The sequence below is a fragment of the Temnothorax nylanderi genome, unplaced genomic scaffold (assembly GCF_030848795.1).
Source record: "Temnothorax nylanderi isolate EJ_2023f unplaced genomic scaffold, tnyl_v1.0 TNYL_tig1451_pilon, whole genome shotgun sequence".
Classification (NCBI taxonomy): Eukaryota; Metazoa; Arthropoda; class Insecta; order Hymenoptera; family Formicidae; genus Temnothorax; species Temnothorax nylanderi.
Genome location: NW_027250513.1, coordinates 2,492 through 8,508, shown reverse-complemented (window position 1 = coordinate 8,508; position 6,017 = coordinate 2,492). Strand labels below are relative to the sequence as shown.

General features: G+C 38.2%; 1 long non-coding RNA gene across 3 annotated transcripts; it reads right to left on the bottom strand.

The window, feature by feature from the left end:
- Positions 1-454: 454 nt before the first annotated feature.
- On the bottom strand, positions 455-5,729 carry LOC139787346 (uncharacterized). 3 transcript variants are annotated; one of them, XR_011722610.1, is made up of 7 exons: positions 5,324-5,726; positions 5,057-5,195; positions 4,830-4,952; positions 4,348-4,562; positions 4,052-4,255; positions 3,769-3,926; positions 455-3,678 (listed from the first exon to the last, which is right to left on the bottom strand). It is a non-coding gene; the product is annotated as an uncharacterized lncRNA (long non-coding RNA). The 3 variants fall into 3 exon arrangements; XR_011722611.1 differs by having other exon boundaries at positions 3,765-3,926; positions 4,830-5,195; positions 5,324-5,729; XR_011722609.1 differs by having other exon boundaries at positions 4,830-5,195; positions 5,324-5,727.
- Positions 5,730-6,017: the final 288 nt, after the last annotated feature.

Sequence of the window (6,017 nt, the reverse complement as noted above, 5' to 3'; positions counted from 1 at the left end):
CGTTTTTAACAAAGTTACAGCTGCTTGAATTTTGCCTATTTTTAAAGATAAATTTAGTGTTCTTTTAAAATACCTGACACATAGAAGATAATGAAAGTGCTTCTAGCATGCTCGGATTTTAGATTTCGAATATGCAACAAAATCAATATGTAAGTATTTCTTCAGAAAAATGCATCAACATTGGTTAGCGCTTAAACGTTAAATTTTCTTTTCCTGCGTTAAAAACTAAAGCTACGATTTATTTAAACATTATTGGTGCAATAACTAGGTAAAACATCAATTTAAACATACATGTGTAGTTTAGACAGGATATAAATCCAGGTCAGAATTACAAATTTCTTGAATGTACCAGCATTTAATTATACAGTAAATAATAAATTTATTTACAGTTACAATAGATTATACATATTAAATAAAACTTGATTTGGTAAGTATGAAGTAAATAACAATATAATAGTTTTATTAAATGTTTATTTAGCAATTATGTTTTCATGTATGTATAAGAAACGTAGCATATTCACATATTCACTTTGTATGTGTGTGTTCATATGTGTATGGTCAGAGGTACGAATATATAATACTGACGGGTTATATTACTGCTTAAAAATACGGCTTAAAAATAATTATGTTACTGTCTCGGTCTTCTGCCTCGTCTACCCCAATGGTAGTTAGCTGACGACATCTTTCTTCTTGTCGTCGTATCCCCGCGGCTCTGCCTCTTGGTCTTCGAACTGTAAATATGCTCATGTACCATAGCGTTTGGTCCAAAGCGTTTGGTCTGCACTATGCGATCGTGTTCTTCTCTATTATTGACAATGCGATCAAGTGCGATTTTTTGCGCATTTTTATTACAGACGTTCTTCATTACATTAACATAACAAAGTCTATACTTTCAAGGTACATGATGATCGTTTTAAAATGGTGTCTACCTGTGAGATCTTTAAGGATTATGCGCAGTGTTCAAGCTCCCGCACGGAGCACATTAAGCTAAATTAGTCTTCGTTATTTTATTTTTATCTTGCAAATTGTCTTTATTTGTTCTCTCTCTCGCGAGCTTACCGATTATTAATATCGAGTCGCCGCAAGCGCTTGGACACTTCGATAAGATTAAAGCGATCACAGACAGAGGCATTCCGGTAAACGAAACGCCGCGAACACCCCAATAGATACAGAGGCTAATACTTCTTTTCTTTTTTTTTAAGGATTTCTAATGATATCCCCTGGTGGAAATCTTCTCATGGGTAGGCAAAAAAGTCCCAATTCTCCCCATGAGTATCTTCCCTTTTTTGCCTACTTATGAGAAGATTTCCACCAGGGTAATGAAAGATCAATGTGTAATATTGTTTATCGCTGTAGTTTATTTTAATGTGTCTGTTTTGTAATTAATATCTTTATAATGCGTAATTACAAAATAAATTGATAGTGAAGTTACTAATTAAAATATAAAGAATTATAATTTTGCCTACCCTTTTTGCCTACCCATGAGAAGATTTCCACCAGGGTCCGTACCGCACGTAGGGCGTTCCCGTCGTTGCAAAACCGTTTCACGACTCGGAGGCTGCAAATGTAGCGAGTCGAGTTTGTAACGCAAGCTCCGTGTCCCAATTCGTTCTAGATGCGCTCCTCTCTACCTTATGTAATACATTACTCGCGTAAAGTATCGCGCAATTGTAATTGTACGTTATAATATGTAGTACAAATAGAGAATATACCGCGCGCGCGTGATGTAAAATTGTAAGAGTAGACCTAAAAGGTAGTAAAATCGTAAAACGTAAATATCGTAGAAAAGTTTCGCGAAAAAGCAAAGGCTCGTTCCAAAACAATAGCGGAAGGCTTATGAAATAGAATAAGAAAGCATTTATACTTCTAGTAGACCGTCGTGTTATAGTTCTGAAGGCACTGTTCAAAAGTTTATTACATTTCTTGGAATAACGGGTCTTCGCAAAACACCTCTTCGAATGGTGCGACAAGGAGAGTCGTTATAAATATCGACATGACCATTGCACACGCCTCCTTCGGTCTATATCACAAAATTCAAAATAGAGTAGTCTCAACTTGACAGCCTGTGCCACAATGTCAATGCCATATTTGTCGGGTCTGTGATCGCTTAGGAATTATCGTGAGCTAGCAAAAATCGATGGTCAGAATTCAGGCTTATGATACGCAATGGCCGGTGCATTTCCATTAATTATGTCATATCAATATCGTATCATTATATTACACAAACGCTTATTAATTTAGAGGCACATTGCTAAGGGTCTCGGTTTTTTTTCTTTTCAAGTTGCTCCCTACATTAATGAACTTATGACAATTAGCTAATTACGATTATTCAATACGTCAGCGATTTGGCATATATGTATATATATATATATATATAGAAGAGAGAAGTGTGTGTGACGAACGAACGGTGGATATCTTTCTTGAAAAGAACATTAATGTGTGTCAAGGTAGTTTAAAGACAATATTTGAGCTCGGAATTTCTTAAAATTAAGCGTAAAAAAATGCCATGTGCATAAAAATAATAAGACAACTCTCTACAGATGCTATAACGATCCCGCTATCGGATTTCCTTACCTAAGCAGGAAAACTTTGGCTACTGCTACACGCTATTTGTACTTCGGCGAAAAAGAGCCGAATTTACGATTCTTGCTAAGAACACCGATTGCGCATTTAGAAGAAAAAAGAACGGTACGCAGCACACACAGTACCTAAACCAGCAACAGATCATTTATATGTTCAGGAAGACCTTAACAGTACTATATATGCTCACGCTTTAATAAATCTGAATTCTACGCACAACGATTGTAATGTCAGAGAAGCATTTACTGTACTCAGAGAGTGTACTTTTTGCCGGAATGTTTAAACGTGATATTTCTTTTCTTTTCTTTTCTTTTTATATTCACACACAGCACTGGACTATTTGCGTTATTCGCGCTCATAAATTATTTAAAAGCTCTTAGTCTTTTGAACATTAAAGTCCAGAATGCTGCTCTGAGATATGAATGCTCTACAGAATGTACATAGTAGACAGCAAAAGCGTCTATACCACAGGATGTTCACATTTGCTCTGATGCAAAATATCGTTTTCTTTTTTTTTCTCGAGCTACAAAAATCAGGCTGATGCAATGGCAGATACTATGTAGATATATAAAAGTTAGCTTTACAACATGTAATTAACTTTACAACATGTAAAACCTGATAAAGTTCTTAAAAAATCTAAAGAACATTCCCTGAATAAGATCAATCACACGACAATTCAGTCCTCTCTAAGTATCGTACTTTGATCGTAGAACGCATCAAATAATTTCTTTTAAGGGAATCAAAATTTTCTAAAGTAATATGTATATAATCAATGATATATTCTCATGAATGTGTGGGTCCGTCATGGTACCAGCCTGGATCCGGCCAATCAAATCATGTGATTCCGTAGAGTCTAGACACAGACATTTCTCTTCCGCATTCGTACAGATGAGCCACTTAAGATAGATCACAAAAAGTACGGAGTGGGCATTAGAGGTGGGATTACTCTCTCGGAATCAGGCACTGCCTGGAACAGCACTGGTGATCTCTGATCCACTGTCGTGAACTGCATGATACTAGCTATGTTACCACATCAATAACAATAATTTGGGACCGACCACACTGTGACGAGTTTGTCATTAAACATGTACCTATAACCTGCATGATAAAAATATGCGTCATCAATACATACTTCCGAGATATTTAAAAAAATCTGCGACAGAAATATTTGAGCAAAGACATACCTACCTGAACTAATTGGTGCGCCCTACAGATGAGTTTAAGATCATTCACTTCCATGAACATGTAAGTCACTTTGCTGCCAAACAGCCAGCCTGCACCACGCGGACTTACTGTCCATGTTTCTACATCTTCTGGATCGGACCAGACCAAATCACAGAAAGCACCTGTAATATGGCAATTAAGCAACGATATTTTATTATTATTGTACAATAACAGTAAATATCCAGTCATGTAACTTTTAATTATTATGTAACTTTTGCAATGACATATCACTTTATACAATTAATACCTTTGTGTGGAATCTCTTGATTTCTTTCAATCGTTCTAATTTGATCTAGTGTTCTAATAGCTGGAGACAATCCACCGTGTACACAAAGAACCTGTTCATCAATTAACTAAAACAGAATTTTATTCGAGCGTAATCAAAAGTGGAGTTATACCCTACAACAGTACTTCCACGCATTAGCATTGCCGTACTTGTTTTGGCATTCATCTAGAACAGAAAATGAAGAAACCAATGAAATCAAAGCTTTATTATACACAAATAAAAAAAGCCCAGAAAAGAAAGTATCGTTGCGCACTTACCGTAAAATCCAAATAAACGTGCGTGATTTGTCTAGTTTCGTGATTACCGCGTAGTAACGTTATCCTGTCGGATCCTGTCGGACCATTTAGCTTTAAGTGTGAGCAGACGAGTAAACGTTTCTAAGCTAGCCCCGATCGACAAAATCTCCCAGGAATATGTAATTTGTATCTGGCACGGGGCCACCGTTACGAAACAGTTCCTCTAAATCATAGAACTGTAACAGCACAAAAACATGAACAATCTGATGTATATTAATATCACGATTGTGTACAAATAACTATACAGCTACAGAATATTAAAATCGAAAAGTTGTGAGGCAATAGATAATGGAAGACTAATATTGTTCCGACGCTAATTCGGAAGATTAAAATCCGCTAAAACTTTACGTCGATCCCGTAGCGGTGAGCAAGGATGCTCCGACTTTGAGGTTAGTACAACATTCATCGCACGATACTGTTATAATTGCAAATCGGAAACGTACCTCGAGTCCAGCTCTTCTGCGATCAACGAAGTCGGGATCGAACGTGTCAGTCGTCACTTTCTGCCAAGCGTAGAGAACCTTCTTTTCCGGCAGCGGTGGTAACACGATGTAGGGATACGAAATCTCCAGATAAGCACGAAGCAATTCAAATTCAGTATATCGCCGGCACGATTACGGTGTTACTACCGTTTCGCGTACGCGCGTATGCGCGCGTTGTCGCACCTTACCTCGCGACAGCGTGCGGCTCGTGCAAACGTTAACGTGCGGCCGCAATCGCGCCTCGTGTGAACAGGCTCCTTGATCTCAGTATCAGCTCCCTGCTCCCTGCCGTCAACTCCTTGATTGATTGATCTCAGTATCAGTTCCCTGCCGTCAATATATAATAATATAGTATAGGTTAACCTGTATGTAAACACTCGCGTAAACGTAGTAAACAGTAAAATAAGTAACAGTAATATATAGAATAGGAGATAATTACATAATAAAACAATTACCTTGAATTAATCGTCGCGTCGCGTAAAGAGTCACGGTCGGTCTCGCTCCGCGCGTACTACCGTGTCTCTCGACGAGATAGGTTAACTGATGAACTGACTGACAGCGCGCTAAACGCACTGTCTGCACTGTACTGCACTGCGCTGCGATATAATTGATGAACTGACTGACAGCGCGCTAAACGCACTGTCTGCACTGCACTGCACTGCGCTGCGATACTAACGCCGTTAGCCGCCAGTGTCGAAAAAGTGAAAGTGACATTTTTCTGTTATATATATGTTATATTGAGATGAGAGCGGTCGACGTAGAAGAAAGTATCTTAAAATAAAATTTTCAACATTTGGACTTTGCGTCGCAATATCTCCGCTCGTAGGGCACGTAGCGGAATATTATAACAGAAACCCCCCCCCCTAATTCGACCCCAAGCTATCGATCAAGCCTACTTAGAACTTGATCCGTTCACTCGTTATCGAGATCTCAACATCTCGTATACTCGCAACCCGTCGCGTCGCGTAAAAGAGTCACGGTCGGTCTCGCTCCGCGTATACTTGGCGCGAGACACTGCCGTGTCTCTTGATTGAGAAAAATTAAAGCGTAAGGGCCCGTTCCCTAAAATGTGAAAAACTTATAACCGTGTAACATGAAACAATTAATGTGCTATAAGTTTTTTGATCGAAACTGTAAGATGTACTTATT